This window comes from Acipenser ruthenus, unplaced genomic scaffold (genome assembly GCF_902713425.1).
Source record: "Acipenser ruthenus unplaced genomic scaffold, fAciRut3.2 maternal haplotype, whole genome shotgun sequence".
NCBI classification, from domain to species: Eukaryota; Metazoa; Chordata; class Actinopteri; order Acipenseriformes; family Acipenseridae; genus Acipenser; species Acipenser ruthenus.
In genome coordinates, this window is record NW_026708114.1 from 67,011 (window position 1) to 92,845 (window position 25,835).

General features: G+C 39.6%; 1 long non-coding RNA gene across 8 annotated transcripts in view; it reads right to left on the minus strand.

Moving 5' to 3' along the window:
• The window catches only part of LOC117973202 (uncharacterized), a 55,635-nt gene extending 30,164 nt beyond the window's left edge, over positions 1 to 25,471 (minus strand). For 6 of the 8 annotated variants that reach the window (XR_009323588.1, XR_009323586.1, XR_009323585.1 and 3 more), the window contains exon 1: positions 25,005 to 25,471. This is a non-coding gene — a long non-coding RNA (uncharacterized LOC117973202). Of the gene's footprint in view, positions 1 to 951; positions 1,356 to 25,004 lie in introns of those variants that run through there. The other 2 variants (XR_009323584.1, XR_009323583.1) reach the window with 2 other exon arrangements.
• Between the last annotated feature and the right edge of the window lie 364 nt (positions 25,472 to 25,835).

Consider the following 25,835-nt stretch of genomic DNA (forward strand, 5'->3'; position numbering starts at 1 on the left):
ATATTATGTTACAATTATATTTTATAATTTAAAAATGATCAGACTGATTATCACATGTGGCAGCTCTCTAATGATGTCACAAGGGACACAACACTACAACAAATGACGAAGCAGCATTGCTGTTGACTACAATGGAGAAAGGTATTGCCATTGACAACAATACAGAAAGGTATGCCATTGAATACAATACAGAAATGGAGAGTAAAATAAGTAAGAAATAACCCACGACAGGGTGTGCGGTAAGACCATTATTGCTGCACTCCTTGGGTGCATTCTGAGGCACAAGGACGCAGGCCGAGTGACTTCAACCACCCAAGAAGTGCAGTAATAATTGTCTTACCATACACTCTGGAGTGTGGTATTTCATTTATAAAATGGCTACACTTTTTAAAAATAATTTTACAAACCAACTTTTTGAAGTAAAAAAAAAAATGTATTGTGTATCCTTCCACTGAGAAGAAAATAGTCCAACGACTTTGATTTTAATATATATATATATATATATATATATATATATATATATATATATATATATATATATATATATATAATATATATATATAATGTTTAACTTGGATTTGCCATAAACATTACATTCAACATTGCCATGTATAGTAAACATTTTGAGATGACATGGCATTTGGGAATTAAAAGCACATTGATTTCCCACATCTGAGTGAGGATTCACTGAACAGCCAAGCGCTGCACTGGCACTTGGGACCGATGTTGAGGGCAGGGCTTCCTCGCATGAAACCATGTGTGGAGACTTTGTTAGAAGGGATCCTACTCCAGGTTTTGCGGTCTTTCAGAGAAGCTGACCAATAATTTCTGAGGCCATTTTCACACCAATGGCCAGTAACTGACATAATTTCCAGAGACTGTAAACCAGCATTGGATAGTATGTGGACAACAGAGCTGCCGACTGAGTGGTTCGTATTGTAACAAACTTACCTAGTGTGCAATAACCAAACACCTAGGCCATAAGTGTATACTAGCACCGAGCATAAAACATTCAATACTACAGTCCCAGCAGGTAAATCAGTACAGCAAAAAACAAGGATTTCACGAGAACCAAGGGAGTAAATTTTAAACAGGATAGGTTTATTATGTCCATTTGTATATAGTACTAAGCACAAGTGTATCCTGGAGTAATCAGAACGGTAAGTCTTAAGTAAGATCAGAAATCTGGCAAATATCAACCCTGACTCAATGGTAAACAAACTAAACATCCAGGTTGGTAGAACAATTAGTAAAAGAAACTACCCAGTATATCTCTAGATAATCCTTCAAGGAGCACACCAACACTGCAATGTTAATCACATAAAAATGCAATTAGAAAAGACAAACTATATATATATATATATATATATATATATATATATATATATATATATATATATATATATATATATATATATATATATATATATATATATAACATGAACAGGCCTTTGTACCGATAATCACAATACCAATGTATAGCAAAACCATTAATAATCCGCCTCGCTGTTGGAACTTGAGTAAACAAAAAAGAAAGAGAGGGAAAGAGACAACAAAAAAAAATACAGGCAGGCCAACCAATAATCAGGCTGTTCATTCTATGGCCCACACAGTTGCAATACTTGTATCCAAGTGTATGAGTACTTAAAAGTTTCAGTCCCGGGCTTGAAATTAAAACGCACCCAGAAAGTAACAAAACAAACAAACAAAAACAAACCAATAAAGTTCTAGAAAAAGAACAACAATCCAGCAATCCCAAAAGAACGCTCTCCAAACAAAAACCCGAATGGCCATTCAAAAAATATTTGTAATCCAAACTGCAGCAAAAAATAGAAAAGGATCGATCTCACCCGGTTATGATGAATCCGTGTGCAAGTCCTCCAGTTCATACAATGTTGGGAGTCGCCATTTGATTGAATATCTTCTCTCGTTCCGTTGTCCCGTAAAAGCAGTAAAGTATCAAAGTAAAGATATAAATCAAACCAACTGGAAGAAAAATAGGACCCAACACGGAAGTATTGCCCAACGAGCACTGAGCAGCGTGTGATAATAGCTATTGCACTAGTATTAGTCGAACCCGCTATAGAAACTGGTAAAAACCAAAACACGGTTGTTTGACATAACACCGACTAGCAGCATGATATACACAGATACCTCGTTTTTTCTGTCGTTTGAACAGGTTGCCTGTAAGCTCTCTCTCTCTCTCTCTCTCTCTCTCTCTCTCTCTCTCTCTCTCTCTCTCTCTCTCTCTCTCTCTCTCTCTCTCTCTCTCATAACTCCGTATTTTTCTCTCTCAAACAGACTTTCAAAACCCAAGAAGTGCAGTAATAATTGTCTTACCATACACTCTGGAGTGTGGTATTTCATTTATAAAATGGCTACACTTTTTAAAAATAATTTTACAAACCAACTTTTTGAAGTAAAAAAAAAAATGTATTGTGTATCCTTCCACTGAGAAGAAAATAGTCCAACGACTTTGATTTTAATATATATATATATATATATATATATATATAATATATATATAATATATATATATAATGTTTAACTTGGATTTGCCATAAACATTACATTCAACATTGCCATGTATAGTAAACATTTTGAGATGACATGGCATTTGGGAATTAAAAGCACATTGATTTCCCACATCTGAGTGAGGATTCACTGAACAGCCAAGCGCTGCACTGGCACTTGGGACCGATGTTGAGGGCAGGGCTTCCTCGCATGAAACCATGTGTGGAGACTTTGTTAGAAGGGATCCTACTCCAGGTTTTGCGGTCTTTCAGAGAAGCTGACCAATAATTTCTGAGGCCATTTTCACACCAATGGCCAGTAACTGACATAATTTCCAGAGACTGTAAACCAGCATTGGATAGTATGTGGACAACAGAGCTGCCGACTGAGTGGTTCGTATTGTAACAAACTTACCTAGTGTGCAATAACCAAACACCTAGGCCATAAGTGTATACTAGCACCGAGCATAAAACATTCAATACTACAGTCCCAGCAGGTAAATCAGTACAGCAAAAAACAAGGATTTCACGAGAACCAAGGGAGTAAATTTTAAACAGGATAGGTTTATTATGTCCATTTGTATATAGTACTAAGCACAAGTGTATCCTGGAGTAATCAGAACGGTAAGTCTTAAGTAAGATCAGAAATCTGGCAAATATCAACCCTGACTCAATGGTAAACAAACTAAACATCCAGGTTGGTAGAACAATTAGTAAAAGAAACTACCCAGTATATCTCTAGATAATCCTTCAAGGAGCACACCAACACTGCAATGTTAATCACATAAAAATGCAATTAGAAAAGACAAACTATATATATATATATATATATATATATATATATATATATATATATATATATATATATATATATATATATATATATATATATATATATATATATATATATATATATAACATGAACAGGCCTTTGTACCGATAATCACAATACCAATGTATAGCAAAACCATTAATAATCCGCCTCGCTGTTGGAACTTGAGTAAACAAAAAAGAAAGAGAGGGAAAGAGACAACAAAAAAAAATACAGGCAGGCCAACCAATAATCAGGCTGTTCATTCTATGGCCCACACAGTTGCAATACTTGTATCCAAGTGTATGAGTACTTAAAAGTTTCAGTCCCGGGCTTGAAATTAAAACGCACCCAGAAAGTAACAAAACAAACAAACAAAAACAAACCAATAAAGTTCTAGAAAAAGAACAACAATCCAGCAATCCCAAAAGAACGCTCTCCAAACAAAAACCCGAATGGCCATTCAAAAAATATTTGTAATCCAAACTGCAGCAAAAAATAGAAAAGGATCGATCTCACCCGGTTATGATGAATCCGTGTGCAAGTCCTCCAGTTCATACAATGTTGGGAGTCGCCATTTGATTGAATATCTTCTCTCGTTCCGTTGTCCCGTAAAAGCAGTAAAGTATCAAAGTAAAGATATAAATCAAACCAACTGGAAGAAAAATAGGACCCAACACGGAAGTATTGCCCAACGAGCACTGAGCAGCGTGTGATAATAGCTATTGCACTAGTATTAGTCGAACCCGCTATAGAAACTGGTAAAAACCAAAACACGGTTGTTTGACATAACACCGACTAGCAGCATGATATACACAGATACCTCGTTTTTTCTGTCGTTTGAACAGGTTGCCTGTAAGCTCTCTCTCTCTCTCTCTCTCTCTCTCTCTCTCTCTCTCTCTCTCTCTCTCTCTCTCTCTCTCTCTCTCTCTCTCTCTCTCTCTCTCTCTCTCTCTCTCTCTCTCTCTCTCATAACTCCGTATTTTTCTCTCTCAAACAGACTTTCAAAACCCTTTTTTATACCCTATTGGTGTAGAGCTTTTAAGCAAAGGAAGCTCCGCCCCCAATTACGGAAAACAGTAATGGCCAAAATACCTAAAAGGAATTAGTCTAGGACCATAGCGTTTTAACCCAAATATAAACAAATGTACCCAGCACACGAACTAAAACAATAATTGCCCCAAGAGTTTATTTTTAAACCAGGCAAGGGTATAGATTATATATACACGTATGTATGGCGAAATATTAAGGAGCTAATTAAAAACGCTGTCATGGAATAACTAGATTGCCTGGCCAGGCTTACTGGCATTCACAAGAATGCGCAGGTGCTACGCTTCTTGCAGCACATTGTGTGGCGGTTGCCACAGTAACGCACTGAAACTGAAGCCCAACTTTCTCTGAAATGCGAGACACCATGGTTCCAAGGTAATTAACACAAGTCAGTTCGTGGGAATATCAAATTGATTTGTATTCTGGATTTTTTCTGAGGTAGAATGATTTGGCATCTAATGTACACTTGATTAAATATTTTTTAAAACTGTTGACAAGGCACATATAATCACTGGGCTGCACAAACATATAACCACGAGAACTTTCAAGGTCAATCTTATTGATGTATTTATGGTTTTTTGGTTTGCTCGTTTAATGACAGGGTCACAAATTTCAGACCATTTTCATCTGAATTGATGGTAAAGGACTTCCGTGACAGGCTGCGCAGCCCTTCCCAACCACGGCAAGATAAACAGAACATACAGCTATAAGGAAATGTGATAGTCCATATTAATACATTGTTTGTATAGTACTTTCAATGGAGAGATATTGAGCAGAGTTTAGGTGGGGTATTTTGGAATGCAGAGTCTGTCTCAATACAATTTGACTAGATGTGATCATTTATGGGCATTTGTGGAAAGGGTCTCTGTTCTGCTTTCTTCAAATACTTCTATTCGTGTTTTACACCAATAAAAATATTTTTGACTTTCACTAATATTGTTTTTCAGTTTTAATCATCTTTTCCTTACAGCTGGTGGCTCGTCCGGGATATCGAGAACGAAACAGAAAGCTGCGGGCAGGCTAGAGATTCCTCATCTGATGAGAGGGGGGGGGGGGTGGGTCATGGAGTGTCATGTGGTCAGGAGAGATTCCATCAGTCCAGTCATTTTCTACTTCTGAAAAATACTATTAATGGTGAGTGTTTAAAAGTGTTTTTCTGGCTTACAAAGGGAGAGAAATTGGGATGGTCCCGTATTAAGCAAACAAATTCACATGTTTACGTCGATTGTAAGACGGGGGGGGGGGGGGGGGGGTCAGTCGTACTTGCTTAGGTTTTGGGGAAAAAGAGTATGAAGTTTTTGCCATTCCTGAACCAAATGTAAAGTATAACATGTTTGCTATAGGTAGGAAATAGCGTTGGTTTTCATCAACCCGTGATTTAAATGCAGGGCAAAACACAGAATATATTGCAGGTATAATATTTGGCTTCTAAAAGTGCAGAGTTAAAACAATGTTTCATTTTTAAGGGGTCTGTTTATTAATGATTGTTTATTTTGTGTTGAATTTAAACAGGGAGATTACATTCTCTTTGAATGGAAAACACTTTAATAAAGCACCGATGTTATCAGTATTAACAGGGTTTATTCTGATGTTGCATAGTTTTGCTAGAGTACACTACCATATGTAACAGGTTTAATACAGAGTTTAATTCTACCAGTTTTAATTTCATCAAAAGTCAATTGTGATAATGAGGTTAGCTGTTCTGACACCTTGGTGAGACAAAGTGAGTGGACAATGCCCTTTTAAATAGTTCCGGTTTCGGGTTACCTCTTCCCAGTCACTGCTTGAATGGAAAGAGGGTAAGCATCATGACGCTTCCTCCCATCATAATCTTCAGTTTTATTGAGATAAAAGTACTCCAATAGTTTTGTAATTTTAACAAACTGAAAATACCTTCTACCTGTATCGTTTTATTCCCATATAAGTGTGCTATATGTTTTTAATACATATATAATTTTTGTTGCAGTTGTGATTACTGTAGTTACACGTGGTTGCTATGTAAACTGTACGCTGTCCCCCAGGGTTTTGACCTAAGCTGAATTGCATATCGGGTGAATCTATTTTTATTTTGTTTTAGGGATTTAAGGAAACGTACATTGCTGCCTGAAACTGAAATCTGTTTTTATTTTAACAGGTATGTTGTCCTCCCTTTTATCAGTTGTACATAATTGTTTTGAATGTTTTTATTTTAGGGTTTAACGGTAGGATCTAGTAGACTACACAGCGATAGCATGTAAGCGGGGTTTTGTTCAATTTTGTTTTTCTGCAAATGCATGTTATAATTATACTGTCTACTGTGCCCAGTCACTGCTTGAATGGAAAGAGGGGATTTAAGGAAACGTACATTGCTGCCTGAAACTGAAATCTGTTTTTATTTTAACAGCAATAACCACAATAAACTGCCTGCCGTGCCTGAATTGTGTCGTCCGTGTATGATAAGGATAGGGGGACAGAGTAGCAGAAGCGAGAATAATAAATTAAACACAACGCAGAGACATTCACATTACCGGAGCAAAAGTGAACCGGTTACAGTGATGCTGTGACTTTTTGGATCAACCGATCAACTCTCGTGTGATCGCCGGGAGATTGCAACGCTGTCTGCTGCCTGTTTCCATGACAGTAAGGTACTCTGGTCACGTGACGGGTAAAAAACTGAAATATCTTGCTTGCATAAGTATTCAACCCCCACACATTAATATTTGGTAGAGCCACCTTTCGGACGACGCTTGTGGAATGCAGTTTTCAAATAGTGCCACAGATTCTCAATGGGATTGAGATCAGGACTTTGACTGGGCCACTGTAGGACATTCACCTTTTTGTTCTTGAGCCACTCCAATGTTGCTTTGGCCTTGTGCTTGGGATCATTGTCCTGCTGAAAGGTGAATTTCCTCCCAAGCTTCAGTTTTTTAGTGGACTGAAGCAGGTTCTCTTGCAGTATTTCCCTGTATCCATTCTTCCTTCAATTTTAACAAGATGCCCAGTCCCTGCTGATGAGAAGCATTCCCACAGCATGATGCTGCCACCACCATACTTCACTGTAAGGATGGTGTGTCTTGAGGCATGGGCAGTGTTAGGTTTGCACCACACATTGTGCTTTGAGTTTTGGCCAAAAAGCTCTATCTTGGTCTCATCTGACCACAAAACCTTTTCCCACATCACAGCTGGGTCACTCTCATGCTTTATGGCAAACTCCACACGTGCTTTCAGATGTTACTTTTTGAGTAACGGCTTCTTTCTTGCCACCCTCCCATACAGGCCAGTGTTATGCAGAGCTCTTGATATGGTTGACTGGTGCACCATTACTCCACTCCCAGCCACTGAGCTCTGTAGATCCTTCAAAGTGATTGTTGGCCTCTCTGTGGCTTCTCTCACAAGTCTCCTTCTTGTTTGAGCGCTGAGTTTTGAGGGACGGCGTTTTCTTGACAGTGCCTGGGTGATGTGATGCAGCTTCCACTTCCTGATTATTGATCCAACTGTGAACACTTGGATATTATTTTGTACCCTTTCCCTAATCTATGCATTTGTATTACTTTATCTCTAACTTCTGTAGAATGCTCTTTGGTCTTCATTTTCCTTCAGATTCACAGCCTGACCAATGATCCTTCAACAGTGGGGTTTTTATCCAGAAAATGTGACAGCAACTTTAATGGTTCACAGGTGGAGGCCAATGGTAAGGTAATTGTGTCCTCATTAGGGCAATTTCTTTCATCGGTGTAAACTGGGAGCTTCCACAGCACAGGGGTTGAATACTTATGCAAGCAAGATATTTCATTTTTTTATTTCTTAAAAATATTTCCCAACATAAAACCAATGTCACCATACAATAATTGATTTTGAGTTTCAGTGTTTTAAAATAAAATATCAAACAGAACGAAATTTCAATGTACCATTTGTAATTCAGGAATATGAGATAATTGGTCAGGGGTCTGAACACTTTTGCAAGGCACTGTATATACTTTTTTTTTTTAAATCATTTATTAAAAAAAAAAAATCCCTAAAGGTCTTCTTTATAGATACTGCATTTGATTTACAATGGCTTCAGGACATGACTCAGATTGTGGGTTTTCTGTTGGAGTCGGCGGTTCTGTATCTCATAGGAAACAATGTGACATTGGTAGGGGTAAATTCCTTGCAAATAATGATTCAGATGTACACAGCTCCCCAGGGTTGATTCAAATAATGATTCAGATGTACACAGCTCCCCAGGGTTGATTCAAATAATGATTCAGATGTACACAGCCCCCCAGGGTTGTTTCAAATAATGATTCAGATGTACACAGCTCCCCAGGGTTGATTCAAATAATGATTCAGATGTACACAGCTCCCCAGGGTTGATTCAAATAATGATTCAGATGTACACAGCCCCCCAGGGTTGTTTCAAATAATGATTCAGATGTACACAGCCCCCCAGGGTTGTTTCAAATAATGATTCAGATGTACACAGCTCCCCAGGGTTGTTTACTTTTTGTTTAAATTGAGAGAACTGTTGTGTACCCCCCCCCCCCCCCCCAATACCATCGCTGGTAAAGGGGTGGACTTATTTATGTTATTATTATTATTTTGTTGTTATTAAAACACGCAGAGTGTTTTGGGAGAAACATTGTTTTGGACCTGAGTTATTCACTGTACCACTGCACCTGACCACACCTACCCATGAGCAATATGAAGAGATATTAGGCAAGCTGATGAGCAAAGCTAAGGACATAGTTAAAGTTACCTTGCGTAGCAACCCAGCGCTGGACCCCAAGCAAGACCCATCAATTGTGTTTGACATTCTGAAACAAAACTTACTCCTGTATGCCATTGGCTGATTTCTACAACACGGTTCCCAGGACTGGCGAAGATGCAATGGATTTCTGGATTCGTTTGAACAAAGCAGTTGATGTGGCAGACGAATGTTCACGTCGGCAGGGGAGGAAGATTGAAAATCCCTGTTTGGAAGTGGTTATGATGTTTATAAAACATTGCCCAGACTCTGGCCTTGGGAGAGTATTTAAACTTAAATCTGCTGAGAAGTGGACAGCCAGTGAGGTTCAGGAGCATCTCGACGATTTTCAAAGAGATCAGAAAGCGAGAAGGAATGCAAATCAGCCTGTGTTTTTGATGTCTAGATCCGTTACTGCTTGCACACAGACATCTCACGAGTTGCAGGTAGCGTGTACTCAGGTTGATCAGCTTTCCCTAACACCATCACCTGCAAGTACACCACCTTTGGAGGAACCAAGCCTTCACAAAATGATAGGAATGCTGGACAGAGTTCTGTTACTGATCACGCAAACCACCACAAAGCCTGGTTCAAAATCCTTCTAGATCTCATGTTTACCATGGTGGAGCATGCAAGGTTTGTGGCTCTTCTACACACTCCACTCATGCTCACTGCATGTGAGAAAATTTGTGGATCCAATGCTTCACACATGGTCACATCAAAAGGGACTGTGCTGCCCGTTCCAGGCCTGGGCCGCCTGGGACCCAGCCCCATACAAGTCATTTAAACTAGAGAGCCCATATAGCGAGAGGGGAAGTATTGGCATTGTACAACAAACCCTCAGTGTGGATAAAGACCTGGAAGCCATGTTCATGCAACATTGTGAAACGTTACAACAGGGTCAGAAAGCCATTTTTGTAGGATCACAGAGACTTGAAAAGTTTGGTGACCTGTTTTACACCTCTGTTACTGTTTGTGATCTTGTCGAGTTGAAGGCCATGCTTGATTCTGGTTCCACTGTGTGCACCTTGAGCGAAGCAGGAGAGTTGAAATTACTATCGGCTGGTGTGCTTTCTCCGAAGCAAGCCGGACCTGACTGTCTGGTGCTAGTTGGCTGTGGAGGCCTGACAACTCAGACAAAATGTATCTATGATTTACAGCTTGAGGTTTATGGTCTAAAAATGGTGATTCCTACCTTTGTTGTACACCGCCAGCTCTCTACTTTCCTGTCCAACCACTCTCTGCTCGACCCTCTCCAATCTGGCTTCCGCTCTGCTCACTCTACTGAAACCGCCCTCCTGTCTGTCACCAACTCACTTAAGTCTGCCCGAGCTGCCTCTCTCTCCTCTGTCCTAATTCTCCTCGACCTCTCTGCTGCCTTTGACACTGTTGATCACTCTATTCTACTATCATCTCTCGCTGACCTGGGGATCTCTGGCACTGCTCTGGCCTGGCTCTCCTCCTACTTCTCAAACCGCACTTACCAGGTAACCTGGCATGGAGCAACCTCCACACCTCACCCTCTCTTAACAGGAGTCCCCCAAGGGTCAGTCTTGGGTCCTCTCCTGTTCTCTCTCTACACCCGCTCCCTGGGCCCCCTCATCGCATCCTATGGTTTCTCATACCATCTCTATGCTGATGATGCTCAGATTTTCCTCTCCTTCCCCACCTCTGACACCACCATCTCCTCCCGTATCTCAAACTGTCTGTCTGCTATTTCCTCCTGGATGCACTCGCATCACCTCAAACTCAGCCTCTCTAAATCTGACCTCCTTTTCTTTCCCTCCTCCTCCCCCTCCTCTGATCTCGCTATCTCTGTTCCTCTGGAATCTACCACACTCTCTCCCTGGCTGGCCTCCCTGCGTCCACCACCTGTCCGCTCCAGCTCATCCAGAACTCCGCTGCCCGCCTGGTGTTCTCTCTGCCTCGCTTCTCCCATGCAACTTCACTACTCCGCTCACTCCACTGGCTACCGATCACCGCTCGCATCCAGTTCAAGACTTGTACTAGCCTACAAATGCCTTGACCAGACTGCACCCAGCTATCTCCAGACCCTCATCTCTCCCTACACCCCCACTCGACCTCTCCGCTCCGCCTGCACTAGAAGACTGGCTCTACCTCCTCTACACTCCCCTGCCTCCAGAGCCCGCTCCTTCTCCACCCTCGCTCCGCAGTGGTGGAATGACCTTCCTACAGATGTCAGGACCGCCCAGTCCCTGACCACATTGCGGCGCCTCCTTAAGACTCACCTCTTCAGACAGCACCTGTAGAACTCCTCTGTTTTTCCCCTGGGACACTATCACCCTTCCTTAAATGCACTTTATTTGCCCTTATCTGCCCCCTATTTTACTGCATTTAATCCTGTACTTCAGAGTACTGTAATCTGCCAAGTGTTTAATCTGTAGTATTTTGTATTTAATCATATATTGATGTAACTATCACTGTCACTGTTATCTGCTGTATTATTGAATTGTATTTTGTCACACTTGTACTTGCTTGAACCAAAGTCATTGTATTTATCTTGCTCTTATTGTATTGCTTGTATTGTAACACTTGAAATGTATTTGCTTACGATTGTAAGTCGCCCTGGATAAGGGCGTCTGCTAAGAAATAAATAATAATAATAATAATAATAATTGTAGGTTCTAATGTTATCAAGCACATATTACAAGCTATGAGGTCTACAGACAGTTACTGGGAGCTGATTTCTTCAAAGAGCAACAGCTCTGATGGTGAACATTTCCTAGAGATGTTATCAAGCGTTCAGTGGAAAGGCGATGGTGTATCTGTGAAGATTGGAACAGTCAAACTAAATGAGGCAGTCACTCTGTTACCAAAGCGTGAATATCTGGTGTGGGGGAAGTTGCCTAGTTCTGCTTGTGTGACTCCAGGGAGCACGTGATTGTCAAGCCGACCACATCTAAAACTTCGCCGAAAAACATTCTAGTTGGAAGAGTGGTCACACCCATGTGGGGAGACCGATGGGTTCCAATGAAGATTATCAACCCTCCCTTAAAAGCTATAACTTTAAAGCACAACCGTAAACTGGCGGACAGTTTCCCTGTCTTGCTGTTGAAGACCTGAACATTGATCAAGGAGTTAGTCAATATGTGTGCCTCTCAAGCTTCTGAAAACCATACAGTACGCTCTGCAGCTACTGATCATGTGACAATTTTACAAGACGCAGGATTAGGTGATATCGACATTGAAGCTTGTCAGACCTCATCCGTCTGGAAGAATAAATTGGCACACTTATTAGTGGAGTACCAAGACATTTTTTCGAGAGGAAAACTAGACTGTGGTGAGGCTAAAGGCTTTGTGCACAGGATCCACTTATCTGATGAGCGTCCACTTCGACTTCCTTACCGTAGAATCTCGGCTGCACATTACCAGGAGTTACGAAAGGTCCTGACAGAAATGGAGGAGAAGGGGATTATCAGCAAGTCTGTTAGTGAATATGCCTTTCCTTTAGTCATGGTTTGGAAGAAAAATGGGGATCTTAGGATTTGCACAAATTTTAGATGGCTGAACGCCAGGACCATCAAGGACGCACACCCCCTACCTCATCAAGCCGATTGTCTTGCAGCATTGGGAGGAAACGTTTTCTTTAGCACAATGGACCTGACGTCGGGATTTTATAACATTCCTCTCCATCAGGCAGACAGAAAATTTACTGCATTCACTACTCCACTGGGGCTGCACGAGTATAATCGCTTACCCCAAGGGTTATGTAACAGCCCTGCATCTTTTATGCACATGATGTTGAGTATTTCTGGTGACTTAAATTTTTCTAGTCTCCTTTGTTATCTTGACGATTTGCTTGTGTTTGCACCATCTGAAGAGGAGGCTCTGAAACGCCTTGAGATAGTGTTCAGTCGTCTCCGAGCTAACAACTTGAAAGTGCCATTGTCACCTTTTGCGCAGGACTGTCAAGTTTTTAGGTCATCTCATTGACCACAACGGTGTTGGGGTTGATCAAGACAAGATAAAGGCCATTTCGGACATAAGGAAAGAGGATCTTATGAATGATGACGGCTGTACACCATCTCAAAAGAAGGTCCGGTTGTTCCTCGGCATGGTCCTGTATTATCAGCACTTCGTACCAGGCTTTTCTTCTATTGGCAAGCCTCTCTTCAGTCTCACTGCAGGTCAGAAGCAGAAATGCAAGACGGCTAAAGGCCCGGGAAAGCCTGGTGCTTTTCAAAAACTGTTCCCACAGGATTGGACCACCTTTTGTGACGCTGCCTTTGCGAAATTGAAGGATGCTCTTCTAAACAGTGCTATTTTAGTACACCCTGACTTTGACATACCATTCGTCCTGTCAATTGATGCCTTACTCAATGGTCTTGGAGCTGTGCTGTCACAAATCCCAGTCGGAGAGGACAAAGCAAGACCAGTTGCTTTTGCAAGCAAATCATTGAGCCGCAGTCAAGCTTGATACCCAGCCCACAGACTTGAATTTCTCGCATTGAAATGGTCAGTCTGTGACAAATTTAGTCATTGGCTTAAAGGCCACAGATTTACTGTGTGGACTGATAATAATCCGCTGACTTTTATATTATGACCAAGCCAAAATTAGATGCGTGTGAACAGCGTTGGGTCGCTAAACTTGCCCCTTATACTTTCGATATTAAGCACATTCCAGGCAGGTTGAACATCGTGGCAGACGCCTTGAGTAGGGAGCCTTTTGTGAAGCCTCTCGATCAGAGATTGCTGTCTGTGCCTTATGCTAAGTTGATGGAGGAAGCTCAAGAAGTCACTGTCAATGGAAGAAGTGTGCAGTTCGAGATATGCATGTGGAATGGGACGTTGCTTCCAAGCTCAGAGCTGTCGGCCTTGCACAACATGTTCAGCAGCTGGTGCCTTCAGGTCAAGATACTCTACCCACTTTCTCCCTGCATGACCTACAAATTCACCAAAGACAGGACGCTACTATCTCTAGGATTATCACGTATGTGGAGAGGAGAAGACGGCCTTCCAGGAGAGAGCGGTTTGGAATACCAAACCATGCCCTGAAACTTGTTAAACAGTGGGAGAAACTTGTGCTGCAGAATGGCATCTTATATAGGGTTTCCAAGGACCCACTCACAAAGAAGAAAAGGTTCCAATACATCCTCCCTGAGGTATTGCGAAATGAGGCTTTAACTGGAGTACATGACCTGGCAGGTCATCAGGGGCAAGCTCGAACATTATATCTCACTTGTCAGCGATTCTTCTGGCCTGGCATGGAGAAAGACATTTGAGAACATGTGTGATGCTGTCACAGATGCGTCTTTGCCAAGATCCCTGAACCTGCTGCAAGAGCCCCCTTTGAAAACATTAGGACCACTGTTGCACTTGAGCTCATATTTATCGACTTCTGAAGACAATGAAAACAAGTCAGTCAACGTTCTTGTGGTAACAGACCACTTCACAAAGCTGGCTCATGCCTTTCCTTGCAAGGACCAGACTGCCAAGCAAGTTGCAAAGAAACTATGGGACAATTTATTTTGTGTATAAGGCTTTCCTGAGCGGATTCACTCCGATCAAGGAGTGAATTTCGAAAGAAACTTAATAGCCGAACTGCTTGAGTTAGCTGGAGTTAACAAATCCCACACCACCGCATACCATCCAATGGGTAATGGCGGTACTGAAAGATTCAATAGAATGTTGGGGAACATGCTCAGATTGTTGCCACCTAAAGCAAAGCACCAATGGCCTCAACTGATCCAGTAAATGACATTTGTATATAATTGCACGGCCCATGAGACAACTGGATTTGCACCTTTCTTTCTCATGTTTGGTAGGGTACCCAGGTTGCCAGTCGATTTGATGTTCAAAAATGTCTTGAATGACAGTGCAGTGTGTGATTACAATTCTTATGTCCTGTCTCTCATCAGTGATCTCAAGAAAGCCATGTCTCTAGCTCAGCAACACTCTGCTAAAGAGCAGACCCATCAAGCCAAAGAGTATAACAAGAAATTAAAAGATTCGCCTCTCTCCGTGGGAGACAGAGTCCTCTTAGCCAATAAAGGGGAACGAGGCAAACGAAAACTGGCAGATAAATGGGAACCAACAGTGTACACTGTGTTAGACACGAATCCTTCAGTCCACATTTATAAGATCCAGGATCAGTCTGGGAACACCAGAGCAGTGCACAGAAATCTGCTGCTCCAAGCCAACTTCTTGCCTCTCCATATGCCTGACGATAACCCTTCCACAGATTTCCTTAGTGAGATGGAAGACAGTTCATTACAAGATTCGCTGCCTTCAGAGTCTGTTGCCCTTGTCGAGGAAGCAAGTGCTGATGATCGCATCTGCTCCTGGGTTTTTGACAACTTGACTTGCAACAATACTGGCAGATCTCAAACATTACAAGACTTGGATTCTAATTCTGTTTCTGCCTTAACTACTGAGAACCTGGCACAATCCAGGCACTGATGTCTCATCTGCTCCTCCCACTTTCCCTCACAGCACTAGCTCCCCCACTTGTCACACTAATATTCAGGGCTCTGTCTCTGGCCGTGAACCTGTCCAAACTAGATTTGGTAGAATTGTTCGATCAGTGAATAGGTTAATTGAGCACATGACTTTGCAACACGATCAGAATCTGCTCCCTAGTGTGTAATCCTTCACTTCGTTTTAATGACTGACGGGGGATGTTGGTAATGTTCTTGTATCAGATGTATCTATATTATCTATACATGTTTTGTTCTTTACCACCCTGATGTTAAGCTTAGATGATATGGAATTCATGTTTTATTTACTGCATGTCTATTTGCCTAGGTGTTTGTGGTGTACTAGGCATCACATTAGTCTAGGAGAGATTTGAGACTTGATCAACCTCAATTTTTTTTCTCTAAGCCTTCTGTTAGGTAGCAAAATGCTGACTTAAGATGTATATGTATTTTCATGTGTGTCTGACTTGGGCCTGATGATTCTTGAGTGTTTGAATTTCAATGGGTGGCTATTTTTTTTCTCCTTACAATGTCGTATATTGATTTTGGTGTAATTTAAGGGGGTTGAGTGTAACAGGTTTAATACAGAGTTTAATTCTACCAGTTTAATTTCATCAAAAGTCAATTGTGATAATGAGGTTAACTGTTCTGACACCTTGGTGAGACAAAGTGAGTGGACAATGCCCTTTTAAATAGTTCCGGTTTCGGGTTACCTCTTCCCAGTCACTGCTTGAATGGAAAGAGGGTAAGCATCATGACGCTTCCTCCAATCATAATCTTCAGTTTTATCGAGATAAAAGTACTCCAATAGTTTTGTAATTTTAACAAACTGAAATAGCTTCTACCTGTATCGTTTTATTCCCATATAAGTGTCCTGTATGTTTTTAATACATATATTTTTGTTGCATTTGTGATTACTGTAGTTACACGTGGTTGCTATGTATACTGTGCGCTGTCCCCCAGGGTTTTGACCTAAGCTGAATTGCATATCGGGTGAATCTATTTTTTTTTTTTTTTAGGGATTTAAGCAAACGTACATTGCTGTCTGAAACTGAAATCTGTTTTTATTTTAACAGGTATGTTGTCCTCCCTTTTATCAGTTGTACATAATTGTTTTGAATGTTTTTATATTAGGGTTTAACGGTAGGATCTAGTAGACTACACAGCGATAGCATGTAAGCGGGGTTTTGTTCAATTTTGTTTTTCTGCAAATGCATGTTATAATTATACTGTCTACTGTGCCCAGTCACTGCTTGAATGGAAAGAGGGGATTTAAGGAAACGTACATTGCTGCCTGAAACTGAAATCTGTTTTTATTTTAACAGCAATAACCACAATAAACTGCCTGCCGTGCCTGAATTGTGTCGTCCGTGTATGATAAGGATAGGGGGACAGAGTAGCAGAAGCGAGAATAATAAATTAAACACAACGCAGAGACATTCACATTACCGGAGCAAAAATGAACCAGTTACACATACACGAGTAGAAAAAAGTTGAATTGTTAGAGAGCATAAATGTGAAAATACAATTAAAATGGGAAAAAGAGGTCACACAATCGATATCAGAGTTATCTACAGGGATTTCAACTCTGCTGAGGCATCACAATCCAGTGACGCAGGAAAGAGAAAAGCAGTGTCACTCAGAGCTACGCGAGTGATGTGAAATGGGATGTTTGCACACATGTTTACGATGGTTTATGTTGGTTGCAATTAATATTTTATGGAGCTTCTTGCAGGAGAGGTGATGATAACTAGATTAATGTGACACCTGAAACATGAATAAATCATGAGTGACATGAGATTATTGATGGTGCAATGGTGAAATGCAGGTAGTGCAACTGTTTGTGTGAATAGGGTACGGATACTTTATTGTGGGAGATTAGTGTATAATGGAGTGGACTAAAATATTTCTAAACATTGTACAAAAAGGTTTTTGTGTGTTGTGTAGTGTGCAGATTTCTGTACAGGGGCTGGCCACATTTGGACTAAAAGCAGCACATGGGAAAACAGCACATGGAAAAACAAGGTGGTGTGTTCTCATATTGAGAGGAACTTGTTTGAAACTACCGAGTCTCTATATAGCTCAAAGAGTTTAGCTGTTTTTACCATGTTGCAGCGGCAAAACTAAATCACTTAGAATTACCATCTGTACCAATATCAAAAGTCTGAAACTTTCTTATATCAAATGTGAAAAAAAACATACATAGAAAACAATGTCTAACTAAGGTAAAATTGTTATTCTCCTTCTTCCTCTTCCGTCTACTTTTTAAGGGTGTGTAGCGACTATTCAAACAGAAAAGCTAAATAACTGGACATCTACCAATCATGTGATTCCACATGTTGGTCAACATCAAAACATACCAGGGAATGCAAGCAGTTTGATATCCACACCATTTATATTAAACTAATTATTTATGTTTTAAAACAGCACATATCGCAGGAAAACAAAAAAAAAAAAAAAAAAAAAAATACAGTGGTTTGAACTCGAAATATGACGTTCTTGATGAGCACACGACCTTAGCCCTCTGCACCACTGCGCAGTTGTTGAAATGAGTTTGTTTATTAAGCTTACATCTAAGCCTGACCAGCTTCGATTTCCTGTGAAAATTTCTATTTCCTGTTTGTTTGGTAGATACCACAGAATGGAATTGCACACAAGAGTGGTATATAGCTTCCTTGTCTAAATCCACAGCAATTGACATTTATATACCTATATAAAAAGTACAAGTTTCATGTAAAAAATAAATAAATAAATAAATAAAATAAAATAAAAAAGATATATATATATATATTGCAAGTTGCCTAAAATTAATAGCGCATCAAAGAGTCACCGAGGTTGAAACATTTAGCTACCAACACACACAAACGCACTCACACACACACACACGCACACGCACGCACGCACACATACGCGTGCACACACACACTCTCACACACGCGTGCACACTCACACACGCACACATGCACATAAACGCGCACACACACTCACACACAATCAAGTCCTTTCGTACATATAATGTGAACGTGAGCAGATTCAAATAAAAACACTTTCACTCTAGTATTCATTTGGTCTGTGTGTGTTTAATATGCAACCGCTCTGCACTAGAAATAGCCGTCATGGTCACTGGACCATACTGTCAATTTGTATGTTTTAAACACAGCAAACATCAGTTATTTTCGCAGCGGTAAACAGCTTATCTCCCCAAAACACATTTTAGGCTTACAATCCTTCGAATAATAACTGTGCATGAAATGTCCCGTGAACTATTTTGCATAAACCTGCCCAACCTAATTATAGGCGATGTCAATTTGCTACTGAGAAAAATTTAGTGTGGCTAGCTGCTAGTCAAGAAATGGATCAACAACATTACATGAGTGGCTCTACAAAAAGGAAATTGGAGAAGGAGGCCAAAGCAACTTTGCTTTTACAAAACATCACGTCGATAAATAGGAACCTACTGTGTCACTTGATGAAAGCCAAAAATTTTGAGTAGAGACTTTCAATGTGATAATCGACAGGTTACTGTCTTATCTCAATCACCGACTCTTTGGGGTTCTCTTTGAAAACGGCGTGTCTGACCTCAGTGACACACGCAAATGGCCAGCAGAGCTTGCTGCTGTTTACTCAAATGACCTTGGCCTCAACTTCGCTGATGAACTTATCCACTTCAAATTTTTCATTCAAGAAGAGCCAAACAAATATCCTACACAACTGCTTCTAATTCTGCGGCAAACAGACTCCATTCAACATTTCCCAATGTGTTCATTGCAGACTTTTTCTGACCTTGCCCGTTACTAACTGTGAGGGGGAACGCACATTTTCATTGATGACAAGAGTGAAAAATGAGCTGAGATCAACAATATGTCAAAGGCGGCTTAATGCGTTATTGCTGATGGCGATCGAGTCGGAACTGTTAAAAATAATGGACTTTGAGGACATCTAACAGAGTTCACCAAGAGGAAATCGAGGAGGAAGGTGTTGGCCTAAAAGGTAAGGCAGTGGTACTTTTTCCTCATTTGCTGTTGATGCGCAACTATAAAAACAATATCTGAAACAACTTGAATGCAATGCACAATGGACGACTATTGTGGTGTGATTCATGTCTTAGAGTTTGGGTTGTGCAGGTTATATGCGTGAACTTGAGCTAACCCTATGAACATGTCTTGTTGCCATAATTTCTGTTATGAAATTAAAATTTCGCATTGAACACGTGCTCTTGAGTGGCATTGTGTTGTTTTATAGCTAACAGTGCACCGTCATCACTTTTGGGTGATATCGCTGCTTGTTGCAAACTCTGGGTTGGTGTGTAGACAGACAGTATGTTGTGTTTTCATGTGGTTACGTACTCTGTGTGAGTGTTTGTGATTGTTGCATTTCGTGCTGAGGTGTGTGTGTGTGTTGTTATTGCTTAGCAGATGTAGGGCCCTATGAAATATATGTTATTATTTTGCATTTTTCCTGATTTCCATTTTAATCATTTCGGATTTCCCCATACAATTAAACACACACTAAATACCCGATACATAATCAAAACAAGATGCCTAATATGTGGAAAAGTTACACAAGGAGGCAAGGGGGCTTCGTGAATGGGACGGTGGGTGGGTGACGGTGGGCCCCTTCAGAAGTGATTGTTACTTCGACGGGAGACTGCCTGTCAATACCAGGTACTTTAAACTTTTCTTTGAAGTTTTGCTTTACAATAACAAATAGTAGATTAAACTGCAAAAATTAGTTGATTTACTTTTAATGTATCGATGCCAGCTCGATGCCCTCATTTTAAATAATTCCCACCTCGCTTTGCTCGCCTTAAAGATTCCTGGGTCGCTGGGCTCAGCCAGCTACTCACTACTATTCTCTCCTAGCAGAACTTTTCATCTCTCATTCCATTACAGGCAAGTTATAAATATATTTATTTCACTCCTCCACACGCTGTTTTAATTGCATATGGATCATTCCAGACACCACCTGATACGTGAGCGCAAAAATAACATAAATGTTCGTGAATGGGGGGGGGGGGGGTCAGACTGTCATGAAGGGGGGATACGTGATATGAAACATACCGTTACAGCAAAGAATACATTTACATTTTTAATGACGGGGGGGGGGGTTCAGGACCCCAAGGACACCCCCCCTCCCCCCCCTTACTGGATCCGTCCCTGCACCTGCAATGCATGGATTGTTTTGTTGGAATTGGTATGAAAACAAAAGTTGTTAATCATCCAAAACTATGTTGTGGAAAAAAACTAAGCTGAGAGCTTCGTTGGCTTGAAATAAAGTACAATTCATGAATTATATTGAAACTGTGGAGATTCTGGAAGACTTCAGGGACTAATTTTATGTCAGGCAGTAACACACAGTAAGTTCAAATATTTCTCACTATTTACTGTGTTCGATTCTATTCTGACATTGCTAGGTTATATTGCTGTAAAACAAGACAATTTTACCAGCAAAGTATTTTGCTAATTTTGCATTTATTATAAGTCTGCATTATTAATGTGCCATATATTTATTGTCAATTTGTGATAGTGTAATCTAGCACTGCAGAAGCGCAAATATTTGTTGACGGAAAAATGTACAATTTTCAGTCGTTTTCCATGTTTTACTGCAACGGTGCCAATAAGCACAGCTGGGACATTATCAGATGTTATTCATTTAAAGTACAATTACAGGCATTATGCTGCTTTTCTTTCAGTTTACAGTGTGCACAATTCTACAAACTGACACATGCGCTTTTAGGCATTAATATACTGTATACGTATTTTATTTAGTTCCAATCCATATATTGTATTAAAACAAAATGATGAAAATACTATTAATATATCAATGCAACTGCCTTATCGATGTGCAGCAGTGTGGAATAGTACGAGAGCTATGTGGAGTAGTGGTTAGGGCTCTGCACTCTTGACCGGAGGGTCGTGGTTTCAATCCCAGGTGGGGGACACTGCTCCAGTAAAAACCTCTGTATAAATGGGGAATTGTATGTTAAAAAAAATAATAAAGTGATATCATTATCATAGGAATCAGTGTGATCCAGTGGTTAAAGAAAACGGCTTGTAACCAGGAGTTCCCCGGTTCAAATCCCACCTCAGCCACTGACTCATTGTGTGACCTTGTGCAAGTCACTTAACCTCCTTGTGCTCTGTCTTTCGGGTGAGACGTAATTGTAAGTGACTCTGCAGCTGATGCATTGTTCACACACCCTAGTCTCTGTAAGTCACTTTGGATAAAGACGTCTGCTAAATAAACAAATAATAATGTGAGATAATGTATAATGTGATATCTTGTAACAATTGTAAGTTGCCCTGGTAAGGGCGTCTGCTAAGAAATAAATAATAATTGATGTAAACCATTTAAACATGTTTAAACAGGAAAGCATGCATAAAAGTTGCAGTTATTTTATCACAGTATTGATCATTAATAATAAAATAGTCACAACATTCATTATATTCGGCCTGGGACATTTCAATTTCAGTGACATTAAATTTGACTATATTATGGCTACCTCTGTCTTTTCATACAGTTGCACTGTAAAACCACAGACTTGTGAAATGTTTGTATGTAAATGGCATGTGTGTATAGTAAAAAAAAATACAAATAGAAGAGCTCTATTCCTAAACAGCAGTGTTCATACGTCATTAGGTGTAACACTGGTGTTTAGTCATTTGGAACTCTAAATAATTGTTAAACGTGATGTGTTTAATCTGTGCCATTTTTGTTTAGATTTTAAACACCAGCCCTGTTATAAATGTGTATAAATGTTTAAAAAGTGTTACAAATCATAAACACGTGCAAGAGTTTATAAAACACCACACGGTGTTTAAATCCTAAACACATTTCAAATCATAAACCCAATGATGTGTTTTAAAAGTGTGACAAGTGTTTTTCAGTGTAGCTTTTATACTTGTTCTATTATTTCACAAACACAACATTTTAAACAAATGTATGAAGGTCAGACACCGGGTTTTGCTTATTACACACTCTTATCTTAGCCACTGTACTATATGTGTTTAAACATTTTTTCTGTTTTCTTGAATTATCTGAAGTAGTTTTTTCTTTATATCAGTTTCCCCTAGAAAATGTCTCCAAAACCATTACTTTGGTTTAAATCGACACATTACTTTGTATCTAGACTCAGGGCCAGCAGTGTGGAGTAGTGGTTAGTGCTCTGGACTCTTGACCAGAGGGTTGTGGGTTCAATCCCAGGTGCGGGATACTGCTGTTGTACCCTTGAGCAAGGTATTTTACCTAGATTCAGTATAAACAACTGGATAAATAGGTAATTGTATGTGAACAGAATGTGCTATAATTGTGACAATTGTAAGTCAGCCTGAAACACTGGAACCATCATGCCTTTCACCATGAAACGACAAAGAAAACAACAACATAAATACTACAGGATAAGGATCAACAAATGGCAGCCCACTCACAACAACTACAATAACACATCAGAAACCAGAGACACAGACACATCCACAATTTCAGCAAACTCCAGACCGATCACAGCACGTTGAGAGTTACTATCGTGCAACTGTCCATGTAGCATCTCCTGGCCAACCACAGCCCGTTGAGTTATTGTTAATGTAAAATATTCCGAACGACATCCACCCATTGAGGAATACTGTTGTGCAACTGCCCAAGTGACATCTCCAGACCAAACACAGCACACTGAACAATACCGTCGTGCAACTGTCCAAGTGACATCTCCAGACCGAACACAGCACACTGAACAATACCGTCATGCATTTCTATATTTACATGAGAACATTTACTATTAAACAAAAGTATTGTATTCTCTATACATTAGTATTTACGTGTGTTACCGTTTTATTTTCTAAATAGATTCGAGAACAATAATAACAAATAAAGACTAAAAACAAACCTTTCCCACCACATATCACAGTATACAAACACAATAATAACAATATATACAAAAAGTAAACCAATTTATATAATAATAATAATAATAATAATAATAATAATAATAATAATAATTTCCAGACAGATACGGGAGCGACGTGGAAAGACAACCTACCTACGCCAGGTACATTACAAACTGGGCAGTAGGTAATTGCAGTGACAGCGGTTTCTTAGAGATGGACTGACCCAAGTTTCAATTATTAAAACAGTTCCCTGTAGGGCCATTGAATCGATAAGGATAAAATATATACGACTGGAAGTCTATAAGCACTAATTCAGATAATATTCTGATTCTAGAAACACGATGTTTTGGATATTTTTCACATTTGAATATTACGTTCTCCCTATGACTTATTTTGGATCAGTCCATCCGCATTCCAACTAACACTTGCCTTTCCACTTGCTGATCACACGAGGTCGCTCTAATATATACAGGCTTATTACAATGGATACGCTGGTGAAACTACAACCCTGCTACACTATGTACAAGGTTAAAACAGACACAGATTAAAATCAACATGATAAAACCTGTGCTGCTTTAAAAGTGACTGGAAAAAAAAAGAACCATCTATAAAAAACAGTGTATGTGAGGGCCGGGGAGTGTTCTCTTAAAACGTTCAAAAACAGTGAACATAAAACAGTACTGACAATAAACTTAAACTATACAACATAAGTAAAGAGACAGTGTATAAAACTGTGTGTTAAAACTCCAAAATTCTAAAACACTTAAAATTTAACTTTTACTAGTATACATTACAAATCTTTTAAAGATGCATAAAGATAAAACAAATCAAAATCAAATAAAACATTCAAAATAAATCAAAAACAAAAGTCAATAAAACGGAAACAAAAAAGACGATATAAAACCGGGGCAGCGTTCAGAAACGGTCATGCCAAATTTAATCTAAGGCGGATTTTGACGTAAATACAGTATTTATCAAAGCTTGATATTGAGTTTATATAGAACGAAGATGTTGCTGATTTACACTCCCATCTGCGATAAATGCGTTACAATGAAAATTTTGTAGAATAAAATAAATATAAACTTTCATGATATTTTATTCATATGTTATAGGCTACATGAAATTAAAATATTTTACAATTACAAGTCGTAATCAAAATACTCGCCTGTGTAAGTTTAACATGATTCCCTAATATGTAAAAATACAAACTGAACTGTTAGTGAGATTTATGATGCAGATCATGTGTTTTGTAAGTAATTTTTTGTTTTAATTCATCGCAAGGTGAATTTCACAAATATACACTTGCAAAGCAGCAAAGGAAAACAAAAGAAGCATAGGCCTAATTGAATCCGTCTTGCTCAATGCATCTACAGTGCATGTACAATTCAGAGAAAGTTTTAATTAATACATTTATTTTGTTTTCAATTCTATTAACAGCTGCACCTTCCTACAAAACAACTGATAGACTGTTATTAAAAAGAAGAAACCTTAAGAGTAGGCAGTGGTACATTATACAGGTATATGTTATTCTGAAATGTAATCATGTTATTTGTTGTTATTCATTTTTTATATTCATTTTGAAATGTTTAGTCATATGTATATTGTTACCTCCTGCCCGTCCATCTCGTTCGGCTTACTCACTGGCTTACCCCGGGCAGGTCGCTGCGCGAGTCTCGCAGATCGTTGAAGGGTGGATGGAGACCAAAGGCTTGCTTTATCCGGCGGCAGAAAATAAGGCACTGACTCAGCCAGTTTAACTGAAACCAACCGTTTATTAAGAAAACAATGTAACAGTACAGAGGTTGTATTCAGCACTGCAAGGCCCTCCGTGTAGTACACTCATACCGCAGCACAGTCCCGCAGTACAGTACCTCACCCTAACGCAGCTGGGAATCAGAGCGCGCCAATACTCCCGCTCCGAGTTTATATAACAAGGCTCCTTCCCGCCACACAAATGTAACAATTTCAGAGACAGAGGAGGGAGTGCTTGGGGGTTTCAATACATAAAACACAACCAATACATACAGTTGACAATACAAACACAGGAGATATTCACATACACTAGACCCCACTAGTATAACAATATTAAATAATTATATATGCATGTGTCAAATTAGGCCGAATTTAAGTACTGTGCAATGTTTTTAAAGTGTGTAACGAAACTTACATTTCCGGGAAATGGTAGCATTTAAAATAAATATAGAAAGTGAAGGCAACCTGTTTGATGTGCAGATATATACAGTACTGTGCAAAAGTTTTAGGCAAGTGTGAAAAAATGCTGTAAAGTAAGAATGCTTTCAACAATAGACATTTTTATATTTATCAATTAACTAAATGCAAAGTGAGTGAACAGAAGAAAAATCTAAATCAAATCCATATTTGGTGTGACCACCCTTTGCCTTCAAAACAGCATCAATTCTTCTAGGTACACTTGCACAA